This window comes from Elephas maximus, chromosome 22 (genome assembly GCF_024166365.1).
Source record: "Elephas maximus indicus isolate mEleMax1 chromosome 22, mEleMax1 primary haplotype, whole genome shotgun sequence".
Taxonomy (NCBI): Eukaryota; Metazoa; Chordata; class Mammalia; order Proboscidea; family Elephantidae; genus Elephas; species Elephas maximus.
Window position 1 is genome coordinate 41,699,476 of NC_064840.1, and position 17,917 is coordinate 41,717,392.

General features: G+C 42.9%; 1 protein-coding gene across 13 annotated transcripts in view; it reads right to left on the minus strand.

Moving 5' to 3' along the window:
- Positions 1 to 17,917, minus strand: part of MSRA (methionine sulfoxide reductase A) — an 816,105-nt gene that overhangs the window by 67,891 nt on the left and 730,297 nt on the right. The window lies entirely within an intron of this gene.

A 17,917-nucleotide genomic window follows, 5' to 3' on the forward strand; every position in this document is an offset into this window, starting at 1 on the left:
TTCAGTTTTGGGGACTTGAGCTAGCAGCTTACCGTCTTGCTTGTAGATCTTGGGATTCATCGATCTTTGTAGCCTGTGAGCCAGAGCTCTGCTGTCTGACTTGTCGATCTTGGTTTTGCCAATCTTGGATTTGCTGACCCCTGCAGCTACATGGATCTGGAGTAGCCTCCAGCCTGACTTGGAAAGTTCCAGCCTCTACAACTGCATGAGCTATTTCCTTGATATAAATATCTCTCTGTGTATATATTTATATGCTTTCCTGGAGAATTCAGCCTAAGTAAGAGCCCGAAAAGATAAAGAGTCATTGTGATGGGACAGTGGGGTTACGGACAATTTTAAAAACTGTAGTGTTGTCTTAATAATAAGACACTTTTTGAAATGAGACAGACAGACACTGATGAATAATATTGCCCAGTGCAGTGGTTCTCAAACTTCAGCTTGCCTTAGACAACTAGGAGGGGCTGTTAAAACCCAGATTGCTAGGCCCCACCCTCAGAGTTTCCGACTCAGTAGATCTGGGATAGGGTCTGAGAATTTGCTTTTTGAACAAGTTCCCAGGTGATGCTGATGCTGCTGGGACCATCCTTTGAGAATCACTGGTCTAGTGAATCCTAGGGGTTGATGGTCTGTGTGAAGGGATGAACTTTGAGCTATTGAGGAGGATGTCAGGAACAACATGAGGCTCTCAGGTGGCCCAGGAGATAAAGCTAGTCTTGTTCTGATGGATGAAGTAAGCCCAGCAATCTCCATCCTGTTCATGATCAGGATCCCTAACTCAGTGAGGTCACTAAAGATGCCGCCCTGATAGGAAAACTCTTCAAAGCCTCACAGAAACTGAGAAATCATTGTAGAGCCCAGTTATCTGACCAGCCCAGTTTCTGTGGTCAGATGGTGCCTGACAATAGGGGTTTATGTTAGATTCCTTTTGGGCAATTGTCTACTCAAGGATTCTTTCACTGTGAAATTGCTCTTTCAAGTCTGCTCTTCTCTGTGGTCTGAGAATCCAGAACACAGGCTTTTAAGCCAACTATCTAACTCAACTGCTAGCTTTTGTATGTGAAGAAACCAAGGCCCAGAAGGCAGAAGCCACACAGCTTGTTAGTGGCAGAGCTGAGACTAGAACCCAGGGTTCCTGATCCTCTGTTCAGAGAGATTTCTCTGCCATTAGGCCCTGTGCTCTCAGAAGTTAGCAGAGCCCCTCACTGCCAATGCTCAGCCACTGATAAAGACATCTGCTGGCCTTGCTACCCAGAGGCTTTCCCCCTGAGCAGGTGTTGCTGATTAGAAACTTCTGTGCTGGGGCCAGCGCTCCCAGTGTGGGGGTCATACGTATGCTTCCACAGCCAGAGCTCACATTGAAATCCTCTTGAACCACAAATGCCAGCACTGCCAGGAAACTTCCATGGGGATCTGTGCTAAGCTGGTCCCTGCTGGCCGGCCCTGAAAGATGCGGCACCACCTCCAAGCATAAAACAAACATACAAACAAAAACCCTGTTGCTGTCAAGTCGATTCCGACTCACAGCGACCCTATGGGATAGAGTAGAACTGCCGTATAGAGTTTCCAAGGAGTGCCTGGTGGATCGGAACTGCTGACCTTTTGGTTAGCAGCTGTAGCCCTTAACCACTAAGCCACCTCCATGCCTAGCATTTTGGTATTCATGACTCTCCCTTGAAAAAGTGGTTTGCCAGCAGGAGTTGGCCCTGTGAACTTGCCATAATTAAAGCAGCCCAGAGAAAACCAGTAAAGGTTCAAATCTGATTTCAGAGCCCTGAATCTGTCAGCCCCAGTGTTCTGAAAGATACATGCTACTGGCCCACCCACTCTCCCTCACCTCAAGTTCACAGGATCCCAGCTGTCTCCATAGGCTATTCTGGTACTAAATCTTGCTGGGCAGGGGCAAAACCAAAGGTTGGAATTGCAAAGTACATTTCTGGGTAAAAATATCTATACTCCTTACTTCATCTACCTCTATGGCATTTTTTTTACCACTCACCCACCCAACCACCCAAAGGATACAGCTGACCAGGGAAGCTACTTATTCTAATAGAGTCAGTTGCTGCTATTGTAATAAACTTTTGCTGAAGTGAACAAAGAATCATGATCTGCTAATGATAAGGGATTGCTACTAGTCATATCAAAGGATCTGTTTCTCATTAGGTCACACTCCGCTTCAAATCAGAGGTCCTACATAGCGGCTGGCAGAAATCTCCTTAAAGGGGATTTAGGCCACCTTCAGGTCTGGGATTTTACCAGCCAAGAATGTCAAATGTAATTAATGTAAAATCATGCAGACAAACTGGCCTGGTTTTTACCCTCTGGCTGGGTCCACCTGCATAGCAGGTAAACCGTTCCAAGAAAACTTTTGATCGTTACTTTCAGTCAGACAGATTGCTATGGTCTTTCTACACAGTTCTATTATATTGTTATTGTTATGTGCCATACAGTCAGTTCCCCATAGGGTTTCCAAGGAGTGGCTGGTGGATTTGATCTGCCAACCTTTTCGTTAGCAGCCAAGCTCTTAACCATTGCGCCACCAGGGCTCCATGATAGAAACTACCATTAGAATTCAGGGCATAACTTTGTAGCCCTATTTTATAGAAGAGGAACCTGACTGAGACCAAGGAAGCTTCAATGGCTTACTCAAGTTCAAACGATGAATTGGTTGCAGATCAAGGCTAAGACTCAATCTTCTTGAGCTCCTCTCCTCTTTTCTTTAAAGTTTCAGGCAAGATCTTTTTTACTGGACTTAAATGCAGTAATACAGTAAAGAAAGCACCTACGTATTTGTTGTAGCTATTCTCAGGAATAGTTGCTTCCACTAGACTAAGGTCTCTTTAAGGAAAATGACTTTAGCTTAGTTGTCTTTATATATTCAGCATTTGTTATAGTGTCAGTTCATCGTATGTACTCACTGAATGTTTGTAGTTATGAGTTGAGTTAGACAACTAAATCTAATATATAAACTCCAATGAAGTTAAAAATAGGATATCCTTGGGGTTTGAGGTGCTTAATAATGGCTAGTATTTATCGATCACTGTTATGGAGGGAATCCTATTTAGAAATAGGGTTTCATTTGTTATGTTAATGAGGCCATACCAGTATAGGGTATGTCCTAAACCTAATCACTTCTGAGAGCATATTAGACACAGAAAGAAAAAAAAAAACTTTTTTTTTTTTTTCCATGCACAAACTGGGGAAGACAGATACCATGTGAGGATCCTCTACAAACCAAGGAAGCAAGGAATGCACAGGATTACTTACAAGAAAGGAATCAACATAGCTCAGACCCTGATTTGGACTTTTAGCATCCAGAAATGTGAGAAAATAAATTTCTGTTCTTTAAAGCTACCCATTTGGGGTATTTGTGTTATGGCAGCACTAGAAAACTAAGACAAACACTTCTACGTGTCAGGCACTACTCTAAAAGATTTACATGGAAAAATTTAGTGAATATTTACCGAACCCCAGGATGCAGTTATTATTATTGTCCTAATTTTACAGACTGAGAAACTGAGGCAGAGAAGATAAGTAATGTGACATGTCCAAGAGCACACAGAAAGTGGTAGAGCTGAGATTCAACCCCAGATAATATGACACCAGAGTCCATGATCTCAACCATTGTGCTAGATATTATCTCTAATTTTAGGTAATTTCTTTATCTGTACTTGAGTATAAATATATGTACTGTAATGAAGATGTCTTATACCTAAATGCAATCCAAAGGATTTTTGCTGTTCCTGGTGGTACTGTAGAAGCAAGGGATATGAGGATCCTCAAAAAATGGGCCAGAAACATCGTTGACCTAAGGTCCACTTGCTTATGATCTCGTGTAAAAGTTACACTCATTTTACAATCATTTTGGCCAAATGACTCTGTTAAAGTTATTGTCTCTCTGCTAAGTAACAATGAGCTGCTTAGATGGTCAGAAATGTAAGTCTGCAACCCCGAAAAAGAATTCAGTAATAGAAACCTGAATAAAATCAAGGCAAATTCCAGGCATAGGCAGTCTTCCCAGGGCCCATAAAGTCCTTAACTTGGCAGGGCTTTGGGAGAACACAATCATTAAATAGGAATCATTGTTAGTAATCCCCACCCCCCAAAACTCTGAAAATCCACAGGGAAACCTCCCATGTAATGCTGATTTTATTGACCTAATACTACATTCCATCCCAGTGCCAAGAAGGGAAAAGGAAGTCTCTCTTTCAGAGGGCCAGGTCAGAGCATTCCTAGTTAACAGAGAACAGGAATGATCAGGCGTTTGTAACAAGTCCTGTGTCTGCTGACTTGGCTTTGTCCCGCAGCAGGATTTTGGTCTTTGAGGGGTTGCAGGCAAATGCAGAGTGTACCTGTGTCTTCCCCCTGTTTCTGTTAATGATGTGGCCTCCTGCTGGTGAAGGCGCAGAGCAGCTTCATGACTTATTCACCAATGGATTATCATTCCGAAAAATGCAAAGCCCAGGCCCTTGCTGCTGGTTACTGGGAATCTCCCATTAATCCTTGACTCCCTGCCTGATGCTTGGCTGCTGCCCTTGGCTCCATGTGCCCCCAAATGCAGCCTGTTCTCCCTGAGATATCCACAGAGCCACCAGCTCCACAGAACATCATTTCACCGTGGGCATTAAGACACATGAATTCAGCTCTGCAAATAAATTTGTGACGGTGACCCCAATATGAAGTTTTTTATTCACCTCAAGGGCCAAAAATCAACAACAGTCAGTCCATATATAGCATATAATCAGGTTAAGTCTAACAGTAAGTCAGACTGATACACATCTAATATTAGCCTAATTTTCATTTATTTATTTATTTTATTAAGACTGAGGAGGAGGGAAGATGCAGTAAAGAGAAAAAAAAATGGGAAGAGAAAGAGCAGATATACGTCTGTGCAAGTCATTAAAGAGAAGAAAAGAAAGAAAAGACCAAAATGGATGTCAGAAGAGACTCTGAAACTTGCTCTTGAACATAATGTAGCTAAGGTGAATGGAAGAAATGATGAAGCAAAAGAGCTGAACAGAAGATTTCAAAAGGTGGCTCAAGAAGACAAAGTATTACAATGACATATATAAAAAGGCCTGGAATTAGAAAACCAAAAGGGAAGGACACACTCTGCATTCCTTAGGCTAAAAGAACTGAAGAAAAAATTCAAGCCTCCAGTTGCAATACTGAAGGATTAACGGGGTAAATGTTAAATGATGCAGGAAGCATCAAAAGCGGATAGAAGGAATACACAGAGTCACTATACCAAAAAGAAATGGTAAATGTTCAACCATTTCAGGAGGTAGCGTATAATCAGGAACGATGGTACTAAAGGAAGAAGTCCAAGCTGTACTGAAGGCATTGGCAAAAAACAAGGCTCCAGGAATTGATGAAATACCAGTTGAGATGTTTCAACAAATGGATGCTGGGCTGGCAGTGCTCATTCATCTATGCCAAGAAATTTGGAAGATAGCTACCTGGCCAACTGACTGGAAGAGATCCATATTTATACCTATTCCAAAGAAAGGTGATCGAATTGAATGGAAATTATCAAACAATATCATTAATATCACACACAAGTTTTGCTGAAAATCATTCAAGGTGGCTGCAGCAGTACATCAAAAGAGAACTGCCAGAAATACAAGCTGGATTCAGAAGAGGACATGGAACCACGGAAATCATTGCTGATGTCAGATGGATCTTGGCTGAAAGCCGAGAACACCAGAGAGATGTTTACCTGTGTTTTATTGACTATGCAAAGGCATTTGATGGTGTGGATCATAACAAATTATGGATAGCATTGCAAAGAATGGGAATTCCAGAACACTTAATTGTGCTCATGAGGAAACTGTGCTTAGACCAAGAAGCGGTTGTTCAAACAGAACAAGGGGATACTGTGTGGTTTAAAGTCAGTAAACGTATGTGTCAGGGTTGTACCCTTTCACCGTACTTATTTGATTTGTATGCCGGCGAATAATCTGAGAAGCTGGACTATATGAAGAAGAATAGGGTATCAGAAATGGAGGAAGGCTCATTCATAACCTGCGATATGCAGATGACACAACCTTGCTTGCCGAAAGTGAAAAGGACTTGAAGCACTTACTGATGAAGATCTAAAACTACAGACTTCAGTATAGATTACACCTCAACATAAAACAAAAATCCTTACCACGACCAATAAGCAATGTCATGATAAATGGAGAAAAGACTGAAGTTGTCAAGGATTTCATTTTACTTGAATCCGCAGTCAACACCCATGGAAGCAGCAGTCGAGAAATCAAAAGACGCATTGCATTGGGCAAATCTGCTGTAAACAACCTCTTTAAAGTTTAAAAAATAAAGATGGCACCTTGAAGACTAAAGTATGCCTGATCCAAGCCATGGTGTTTTCAATGGCCTCATATGCATGTGAAAACTTGATGATAAATAAGAAGACTGAAGAGGAATTGATGCCTTTGAAATGTGGTGCTTGCGAAGGATATTGAATATGGACTACCAAAAGAATGAACAAATCTGCCTTAGAAGAAATACAACCAGAATGCTCCTTAGAAGGATGGCGAGACCACTTCTCACATGCTTTGCATATGTTATCAGGAGGGGTCAGTCCTTGGAGAAGGGCATCAAGCTTGTTAAAGTACAGGGTCAGTGAAAAAGAGGAAGACCCTCAAGAAGATGGATTGACGCAGTGGTTGCAACAACGGGCTCAAGCATAACAATGGTTGTGACGATGGTGCAGGACCGGGCGGTGTTTCGTTCTGTTGTATATAGGGTCACTGTGAGTTGGAACTGAATTGATGTTTTTTTTTTTAACAACAACTACAAATCAATTCCAGAAGGCTCTAGTCTATTCAAATGCAAAATTGAGGAGAAAATGCAAACTATATGATTGTGCTCTCCAAATGGTTCAAAGCAAAGATCCTTGGCCAGCCAGCTCCTACTACATGATTATTTCCAGCGAATGCACAGTGGGAAGGACACAGAAAGATGAAAATTGCAATTTTACTTGTCATTAATTAGCTGTAAGACATAGGGCAAGTTATTTAATATTTCTGAGACTTAATTTCCTTATCTGCTAAATGGGATTAATAATACTTTCTTCCAGAGTTCTTGTAAGGACACATCTGTAAAACACCCCACCTGGAACTTAGCATGCAGTATGGGCTAAATAAGTGGTTGCTTTTATCAAATATCTACCGCAGTATGTAGGCTGATTAGATAACTGTCCCCGCTACCACTGAGGCAGTCAACAGGTCTGATACCACAAGGCTTTCTCCTAAATGGAGAACCACTATTTCCCCTTATAATATCTCTGTCCATAATCCTCAGCTTATAGTCTGTGATTTCACTTCTGTACTTTCTTATCCATAAACTCCGTAAGAAAAATGTTCTGGGACTAGAGGGATCCTAGGAATTTGGCCTGGAGAACAAAAGCTCATCAGCTTGCCACACTGAACAAAAGGAGGCTTGACTTCAGAATAATAGGGAAAAAATGTCACCACTGGCGTTTCCTATGTTTACATATAAGCCAGGACCAGGGGTGTGCCAGGGAGTCCAAACTCATGGCTAAGGATGCTAACATGGCAGTGAGTCACACGTCTGCCCTCAGGTCTGATCCATAGTCTTTCATGGACCCTGAAAGTTTGGCCTGACCACTCTGTGGTCCTAACCGCAGTTTGCATTTGGCACCAGAATCCTGAGCATGAGCAAACCAGGATTTTGGCACATGTGCAGGACCTGAAGAGCTGTGTCCTCAGCCTGAATCTGGACTTCAGCATTGCTGGTGAGGAAGATATTTTCCAGCACACCATGGTGCCTAAGCCCATTTGCAAAGAAAAGGTCTTTGTAACATGACTCAGTGCCGGTACCTCCAAGTGTGGGCATAGGAGGGCTCAGAGTTTCGGATTTTGAGCAACAATCCCTGTACCCTGGGGACTTGAGGACATAAGAGCTCCCAGCTCCCTGGTCTCATTGCTCCTTGTTTCCATGAACAATAAATTTCCACTTTCTGTTTCCCTTGCAACTGGTGGTATGGTGTCTGTCTTACTTTGATTGGCTAATTAGGACAGGACAAGAACTTGTGTTCCATTACAGCCACAGCGCTGACGGCCAGCCAAAGCTCTGCTTTGACGATCTTTACAAACACCTTTCTTCTGACCTCCTGCATCTGCTCAGAACCCTCCAAAGGCTCTTGTGATCTACCCCATCAGGTCCAAGCTCCTCTGTCTGTTAAATCCCATCATAATCTGACACATTCTCACCCCTTATCCACTTGTTCTCCACAGCCCCTCAACATGTGCCCTCTCTCCTGGTGTCCACAGTTCCGTAAATGGCACTTTTTCATGTTCTTGTGCCTCTAGTCATACTAGCTTCCTTCCTGGAATGCTCTTCCTCCTCTTCCCCAAAGAGGCCAATCCTGACTCCATTCAAGGGCCAGTTCCTGCCCAGCTAAGCATTTTCTAAATGAGTCAACCAAGGACTGGAAGAGTTAGGTAAATTGTCCAAGGTGACCCAGCTAGCAAGTAGCTATGTGTAGCTGAAACCCAGGCCTGACTGGAGCTTTTAACCCAACATCGTGCTTAATAATCTTCATGGAGGAAGCAGGGCAGGAACTAGGGTTTCCCTGGGTGGTACAAAAGGTTATGTGGTGGTCTACTAATTGAAATATTGATGGTTCAAACCCACCCAGAGACACCTTAGAAGAAGAAAAAGCCTGACGATCTGCTTCGGAAAGATAAAAACCATGAAAACCCCAGGAAGCAGTTCTACTCTAAAACACATGGGGTCAGCATGAGTTGGATTCAACTCGATGGGAACTGGTTTGGGTTTGCTTTTTTTTTTTAATTAATAATAATAGTACCTACCTCACAGACAAACACATTGCCATAGAGTTGATTCTGACTCATAGCGACCCTATAGGATGGAATAGAGCTGCCCCATAGGGTTTCCTAGGCTATGATCTTTACAAAAGCAGACTGCCACTTCTTTCTCCTGCAGAGGGGCTGGTGGGCTCGAACTATCAATCTTTTGGTTAGCAGCTGGCGCTTAACCAGTATGCCACCAGGGCTCCTCAAAGACTGGATAGGGGACTAAATAAAATAATGCCTGTAAACACCCACTTAGCACAGTGCTTGGTTAATAGTTAAACCCTCAAAAATAGTAGGTATTATTTTACTTATTATTCCCTGACTATTCCAACCTTCTCTAGCAAGTCCCCTTAGCACCTAGGGTCTGTTTCACATCATTCAGTGTTATTTGTTTAGTTTTTCATATCTTGGCTTTCTCTAATTGTAAGTTTATTCCTTTTGTTCATATCCAGAAAGACAGAGGTAGGAGTAGATTCATGTCGATTGGATCATTCCTGTTGCTAGGAATACAGTAAGTAATGTCTCTCTGGGTTTGATTTGTGTCACAGATTTAACATCAGTTTTTTAAACAGTGTTTCCAAGGCCTCAGCTATGCCTGTCAGCTGAAACACATTTGATAAGAAGAACTTGATAGAAGCCACATGGAAAAATATAGGCTTACGAGTTCTGAGTTCAATGAGTTGCCAAAATTTACTGAGAAGGTACCAGAGGAACTTAGGCAAAAGGTATCAGATGAAATTTAGCAGTTTCCTTTTACGAAAAGGTAAAATAAAAATATTTAGATGTTGAGTCCTATGATGGTTAAGGTTGTGTGTCAACTGGGCTGGGCGATGATTCTTGGTGGTTTGGTAGTTATGATGTAGTTTAGCAGTTATATGATGTTGTGATCGCTTCCATGATGAGATTTGATATAATGTGATCGCTCCCATGATGGGATCTGCTGTGAGTAGCCAGTCAGTTGAAAGGGATTTTCCTTGGGTGTGTGGCCTGCACTGAACATAAGTGGATATTCTGGCAAGGCTCATGAGCTTTTGCGTGCTCTGGATCCTGCAGCTAGCTCCTGTTCATCTGACTTCTGGCTCTTGGGATTTGAGCTAGCAGCTTACCTGCTACCTTGTCTGTAAATCTTGGGATTCATCAGTCTTCACAGCCTATGAGCAAGAGCCCTGCTCTCTGATCTTGGGTTCACCAGTCCCTGCAGCTATGTGAATCAGAAGAAGACTCTATCCTGACCCATGGACTTGGGATGTTCTAGCCTCTACAACCATGTGAGCCATTTCCTTGATCTAAATCTCTCTATATACATATATTTATACACTTTACTGGCTTTGCTTCTCTAGAGAACCCAGCCAAAGACAAGTTTTTACCCAGCATAATAGAGAGTACATCCAACATGGAGTCAAGGCTTAGCTTCTTCCCACACTGGTTGTATAAGACATTCTCTGAGACTCCATTTATCAATCTGTTGTTGTTGTTGTTAGGTGCCATCGAGTCGGTTCCAACTCATAGCAACCCTATGCACAACAGAACGAAACACTGCCCGGTCCTGTGCCATCCTTAAAGTCGTTGTTATGCTTGAGCTCATTGTTGCAGCCACTGTGTCAATCCACCTTGCTGAGGGTCTTCCTCTTTTCCGCTGACCCTGTACTCTGCCAAGCATGATGTCCTTCTCCAGGGACTCATCCCTCCTGACAACATGTCCAAAGTATGTAAGATGCAGTCTTCCATCCTTGCTTCTAAGGAGCATTCTGCCCACACTTCTTCCAAGACAGATTTGTTCGTTCTTTTGGCAATGCATGGTATATTCAGTATTCTTCACCAACACAATTCAAAGGCGTCAACTCTTCTTCGGTCTTCCTTATTCATTGTCCACTTTAACATGCATATGATGCCATTGAAAATACCATGGCTTGGGTCAGGCGCACCTTAGTCTTCAGGGTGACATCTTTAAAGAGGGCCTTTGCAGCAGATTTGCCCAATGCAATGCGTCTTTTGATTTCTTGACTGCTGCTTCCATGGCTGTTGATTGTGGATCCAAGTAAAATGAAATCCTCGACAACTTTAATCTTTTCTCCGTTTATCATGATGTTGCTCATTGGTCCAGTTGTGAGGATTTTTGTTTTCTTTATGTTGAGGTGTAATCCATACTGATGGCTGTGGTCTTTGATCTTCATTAGTAAGTGCTTCAAGTCCTCTTCACTTTCAGCAAGCAAGATTGTGTCATCTGCGTAATGCAGGTTGTTAATGAGTCTTCCTCCAATCCTGATGCCCCGTTCTTCTTCATACAGTCCAGTTTCTCATATTATTTGTTCAGCATACAGATTAAATAGGTATGGTGAAAGAATACAACCCTGACGCACACCTTTCCTGACTTTAAACCAATCAGTATCCCCTTGTTCTGTCCGAACAACTGCTTCTTGATCTATGTACTGGTTCCTCATGAGCACAATTAAGTGTTCTGGAATTCCCATTCTTCGCAGTGTTATCCATAGTTTTTTATGATCCACACAGTCAAATGCCTTTGCATAGTCAATCAAACACAGGTAAACATCCTTCTGGTATTCTCTGCTTTCAGCCAGGGTCCATCTGACATCAGCAATGATATCCCTGGTTCCATGTCCTCTTCTGAAACCGGCCTGAATTTCTGCCAGTTCCCTGTCGATATACTGCTGTAGCCGTTTTTTAATGATCTTGAGCAAAATTTTGCTTGCGTGTGATATTAATGATATTGTCCTATAATTTCCACATTTGGCTGGATCACCTTTCTTGGGAATAGGCATAAATATGGATCTCTTCCAGTCAGTTGGCCAGGAAGCTCTCTTCCATATTTCTTGGCATAGATGAGTGAGCGCCTCCAGCATTGCATCTGTTTGTTGAAACATCTCACTTGATATTCCATCAATTCCTGGAGCCTTGTTTTTCGCCAATGCCTTCAGAGCAGCCTGGACTTCTTCCTTCAGTTACCATCAGTTCCTGATCATGTGCCACCTCTTGAAATAGTTGAATATCGGGTAATTCTTTTTGGTATAATGACTCTGTGTATTCCTTCCATCTTCTTTTGATGCTTCTTGCGTCGTTTAATATTTTCCCCATGGAATCTTTCACTATTGCAACTTGAGGCTTGAATTTTTTCTTCAGTTCTTTCAGCTTGAGAAATGCCAAGCATGTTCTTCCCTTTTGGTTTTCCATCTCCAGCTCTTTGCACGTGTCATTATAATACTTTACTTTGTCTTCTCAAGAGGCCCTTTGAAATCTTCAGTTCTTTTACTTCATCAATTCTTCCTTTTCCTTCAGCTGCTTGATGCTCAAGAGCAAGTTTCAGAGTCTCGTCTGACATCCATCTTGGCCTTTTCTTTCTCTCCTCTCTTTTCAGTGACCTCTTGCTTTCTTCATGGATGATGTCCTTGATGTCATTTCACAACTTGTCTGATCTGCAGTCACTAGTGTTCAATGCATCAAATCTGTTCTTCAGATGGTCTCTAAGTTCAGGTGGGATACACTCAAGGTCATATTTTGGCTCTCGTTGACTTGCTCTGATTTTCTTCAGTTTCAGCTTGAACTTGCATATGAGCAATTGATGGTCTGTTCCACGGTTGGCCCCTGGCCTTGTTCTGACTGATGATATTGAGCTTTTCCATCATCTCTTTCCACAGACGTAGCCAATTTGATTTCTGTGTGTTCCATCTGGCGAGATCCAAGTGTATAATTGCCGTTTACGTTGGTTAAAGAAGGTATTTGCAATGAAGAAGTCGTTAGTCTTGCAAAATTCTATCAATCTAGAAGTAGGAAATAGAGCATCTGCCCTACTTCCCTTATAACTTTATTGTGGGGAAATAAAATACAATAAAGTGGTATATGTGCAAGCATATTATAAATACAAAGCACTACACAAGCATAAAGAATTTGTTTATATTATTTGTAAGCATGGTGAAAATAATCTCTGTGGAGTTCATTTGGAAAATTACTACAATCACTTTCAGCTCAACGAGGCCTGCGATTGTAATAGTCTATTTCTTAATTCATAATTGGACCCCTCTGGCTAATGTGGCAGCAGCTGCCCAGCAGGGACGAGGACACCCAGTGAGAAAGCCCTGAGCAGTGTTTGAGGTGAAAGGTGGTAGAGCCTACTGCCTGTGTTCAAAGAGCCGACAATAGTCTTCCAAAGCCAAGGTTCTGTTCAGACTGCTCCATCATTCCAGACTACATTTGTTATTGAATAACAATAAAAGTAACTTCAAATTTTTGAAATTATCTGGCAACAAGTTGGCTATGCTCTCGCCTCTTCTACGTAAGTACGCTTCAACCTCACATGTAGGAGGAAAGGGAAAGAAGAATTGTGGAAACCCTATAGAATCACAGAATCGGGAACAGGAATCGAACAAACCTTCAGCAGAACTTCCTGAGTACCTAACGTGTGCCAGGTGCTTCCTCCTAGGCAGTGCTGGGAGAGGACAGTTGTGGACACACAAGAACACTACATAGCACAATAGAACCGTGATACTATGGACCATAGAGGAAGGAGGTACTTGCTCTCCCTGTGCAGCTCATCACCGGCAGTAAGCTAAGAGCAAGGCAGGGGAAGAAGCAGAAAACACTGAGACAAAGGCACAGAGGTATCAATGAAAAAAAACAAAGAGGCTTATGGTATACAATAAAAGGGGTTAGGCAGAGGGAAGACAGCCTGGCAAAAATGCGTACAGCCTTGAATGCAACGCTAAGGGAGTCTAAACTCTGTCTTGGCCAGATGGCCAATCCCTCTTCTCCCTTCCCAACTGGTAAGAATGTTTCTCTTTGATGCTGTTTACTTTTGCCCAGGGAAAGAGCTGAGGGTAGTTCCTGGATGGTACAAAAGGTTAACTAATGTGCTTGGCTGCTTAACCGTAAAGGTTGGTAGTTCGAGTCTAACCAGAGGTGCCTTGGAAGAAAGGCCTAGAGATCTGCTTCTGAAAAATCAGCCATTGAAAACCCTGTGAAGTATAATTCTACTCTGACACACATGGGGTCACCATGAGTCAAAATCAACTCAACAGTGGTTTGGTTTGTTTTTTTGGAAAGAGCTGAGAACAAGACGCAAAGAGCTGAGAACAAGACGCAATTAAGTCACTCTCAAGATGCAGGGACTATCTTCGGAAAGCATGTGCTGATCTTATAGTTATCATGTGTGGGGTCAGGGAAAGGAGCTCTGGAGGCACATTGGTTAAAGTGCTGGGCTGCTAACCAGAAGGTCAGAGGTTTGAACCCACTAGCTGCTCTGTAGGACAAAGTTGTGGCAGTCCGCTTCCATAAAGATTTACAGGCTTGGAAACCCTATGGGGCAGTTCTACTCTATCCTATAGGGTCACTATGAGTTGGAATAGACTTGACGGCAATGGGTTTGGTTTTTTGTTTTTTTCGGTTTGGGGTCAGGGAAATTGGGGAACGTGGCACTGGTCACAGAAAGTGTGGGACTGATGACACTCTGCTCCATGTCCAACATGAAGGAGATAACATGAATATAGATTTCTCCCATAATATATGAACTTCCCTAATCTTAGATTTGCACCATTTTGAAAGGCTGAGACGACAAGTTACTTCCTTTCTGACTTTCAAATGACTTCTGGTATTTATTTCCTTCCTGAATCTTGTGCCCAAAATAATATACCCTAAAAATAGCTGATGAATGAAGTTTTTATCAATCACCTACCATGACACACACAGTTCTGTTTCTTATTTGGGGTTGCAGAGATGGTGCAGTGGGTAAGCACAATTTGCAAAAGTCCCTATGGGATGATGATATGACCAGGTGGAGAATCATTAGCACAGGATGGTGAGCAAATGATCTTCATTTTTAGGACGGGCTAAAATCAGAAAAGGATTCAAATTATGGAGAGGAGATTTGGCTCATACTTCAGACACATTTTCTAATGACTAACCAGTGTGTGTGTGCACTCATATGTGTGATGGTGTGTCCCAAAACAAAATCAATGCCATTTTTCTCCAAGACAACACTGACACATATTTGCTCAAATAAATTGTCATGCAATGGGTTGCTTTTATATGGCCTTTCCAGCTGTGGTCTTGTAACTCCCACCGAAGCATTGGGTGGGACTATGTAAATAAGACCCACCAAGGGGATTGGACAGCTTGCTAATAATATGAATAAGGTGTATAGTACCCTTGTGGGGGGAGGTAAGACCACGCAAATAAGGTGTATGGAACCCTAGTGAGGGTTTTTCCATCCCACTAGGCTTAAAATAAGCCATCCCAGAGGCAGAAAGCAGGGACCTCACTACCACCTAGAAGAAGATACAGGAGTAGAGCACACCGTTTGGACTAGAGGTCCCTGTGCTGACAATCTCCTAGACCCAGGAGGCAGAGACAGAGAGTTGTAACACTGGACACGGTGCAAGATGGTGAGAAACAGCAGCAGAGAAATAGTGGCAGCAGAACCAGGAGACTGGTGTAAGATGGTGAGGTGGGTTTCCTGGCCCACAGAGCAAGGCAGTTATAGAAGGTGTGCCGACTCAGGGAGCAAGATTCCTGAGCACCTTTGGGCAGGAGGCTTCCTGGAGGAGTGGGGTGCCCCTGGGCAATTATTGGTGGGGCTAGGCTCACCAACCCATGGAGTGAGAGAGCTGAGTGCCTTCAGGCCAAGGCTTACTGGTGGAGTGGGGTGCCCCCAGCCATTATTGGTGAGGCTAAAGAGTTTTGTAACACTTGCCCAAGGAGAGCAGACGCCAAGGGGCCCGAGACCCATTAGGCCAGGGGCCAGAGGGATGCTTGCCTGTGGACACAGCTGAGAAGAGGCTGTCCTGATTAAAGAACTATATCCTGAGTCATTTTTTATCCTGAATTGTAACCTGTTACTTTCCTGATAAACCCCATAACTGTGAGTATGCTCTGTGAGTTCTGTGTGGCCACTGCAACAAATTCTCAAACCCACCAGAGAAATAGAGAGTGCCATGGAAGGGACAGATGGTGCAGGAATTGGTAAAAAGGTTGGAGGGTGGAAGTATATCTGGCCTCCACCTCATAGGAATCAGCTTTGGGGTGTTGATGCTGGTAATAACTCCAACACCCTGCTATGCCATTTTTATAGCTGGTATAAGGAGCGGGATTAGTTGCAATGGCTCCAGACTCACAGAAGCATGGGGATTTGTAACAGAAAGAACAAAGGAGTGTGGGAAGTAAAACTTTTGATTCTTGAATGGTTACTTTGGTTATTTTCTGTAATAGCTGAAAGGAAAGTAAGAGATGTTGCATTGCAGCTGAATACACAAAAGATGCATCTGGAGTTGCTTGGGGCAAAAGCCAGGCCAATAAAACAATATAATTGATAGGTGCCAGGGTCTTTTGGTTCCACCAAGCCAGAGGCCCAAGGCCATACACATATGAATGGTAGTCAAGGGGTGGAGAAGAGAATACAGAACTTGAATGTTTTAAAAGGGGTTATGAATGTCCTAGGGATATTAAATGTTTTTCCTACTTAGTGTTGTAAAACAGACCTAAATGTATAATGGAAATGATATTGGGTATTATAGATTATAGACAGTATGTAACTCTACCTTCGGCCAATGCTTGATTAGATATGCTAAAAGGGGAATGAAGGTTTGCCCAAAAGAAACACAGGCTGTTTATTTCAATGCAGTAGCCCTGTATATAGTGCATTAAGGGGTTAGGTTGAAAATGTGAGCCCCACCCAGAATCTTTCCAGTTAGGAAATTTGCATTTGAAATTACATGCAGGCCTATGGAAAGAGCAGATTTGCATTTGAAGGAAGGACCTGCAGAAAAAAAAAAAAAAAGACTGTTTTACTTTTTGAATTTTGAGCAAGTGGTTTGCTGTTGGATGCATCAAGGCAGGGAAAGTCAGTACCCATCAGAACCCCCTTCCAGGACTGGAAGTTAAAGGGAGCCAGTGAGTAGACAGCCTGGTATGCTCACCTGAGGTAACCACCTGGGGCCACAAGATGAGTGGAAGTGAGGGAGGTACAGCAATGAAGAAATGGGCTGAGTTTGGACATGTTCCCCTGGGACCAGGTGACCTAGCCCATGGAGGCTAGAGATGAGAGAAAGAGAAAGAACTGGCTAGTCTGAAGTGCAGGGAGTTGTGTGGACTCCTGAGCCTACAGGTGGTGTCCATTGACACAGGAGCTAGGAATGAGAGAGAGAGAGGAGGGGGTGGCTGGTCTGAAGTGCAGGGAGATGTGTGGGCTCCAGAGCCTATGGCTGGTACCCACTGACCTAGCCCAGAAGCGCTAGGGATAAGCTGACCAGAATTTGACCAAATAATGAGAAAGATGCTTGACACCGTGAGCTGGTATAGATTGCTACAGTTTGATGGCTTGCTCTGGACTCAATTTTGCTTATCGATGTAGATGTTCAAAGTTCCAAATGGAACAGAAGATTCTTTAGGTCAAGGAACACACTTGTCTCCTCAGAGTATTGGTTTGATAGAGATGGGCAATTTAAACACTGGCTACCTAAAATGAGAGGAGATAAAGGCATGAAGTGGCTGGCTTACATGCTTTCATGAGTATGTTGTTGTCATTGTTAGGTACCATTGAGTCAGTTCTGATTCATAGCAACCCTGTGTACCACAGAATGAAACAGTGGCCCATCCTCAGCCATCGTTACAATTGTTGTTATGCTTGAGGCCATCGTTGCAGCCACTGTGTCAATCCATTTCATTGAGGGTATTCCTCTTTTCTGCTGACCCTGTACTTTACCAAGCATGATGTCCTTCTCCAGGGACTGATCCCTTCTGACAACATGTCCAAAGTATCTAGGACACAGTCTCGCCATCCTTGCTTCTAGGGAGCATTCTGTTTGTACTTCTTCCAATACAGATTTGTTCATTCTTTTGGCAGTCCATGGTATTTTCAATATTCTTAACCAACACCACAATTCAAAGTGTTGATTCTTCTTCAGTCTTCCTTATTCATTGTCCAGGTTTCTCATGCATATGATGTGATTGAAAATACCATGGCTTGGCTCAGGCACACCTTAGTCTTCAAGGTGACATCTTTGCTTTTCAACACTTTAAAGAGGTCCTTTGCAGCAGATTTACCCAATGCAATGTGTCATTTGATTTCT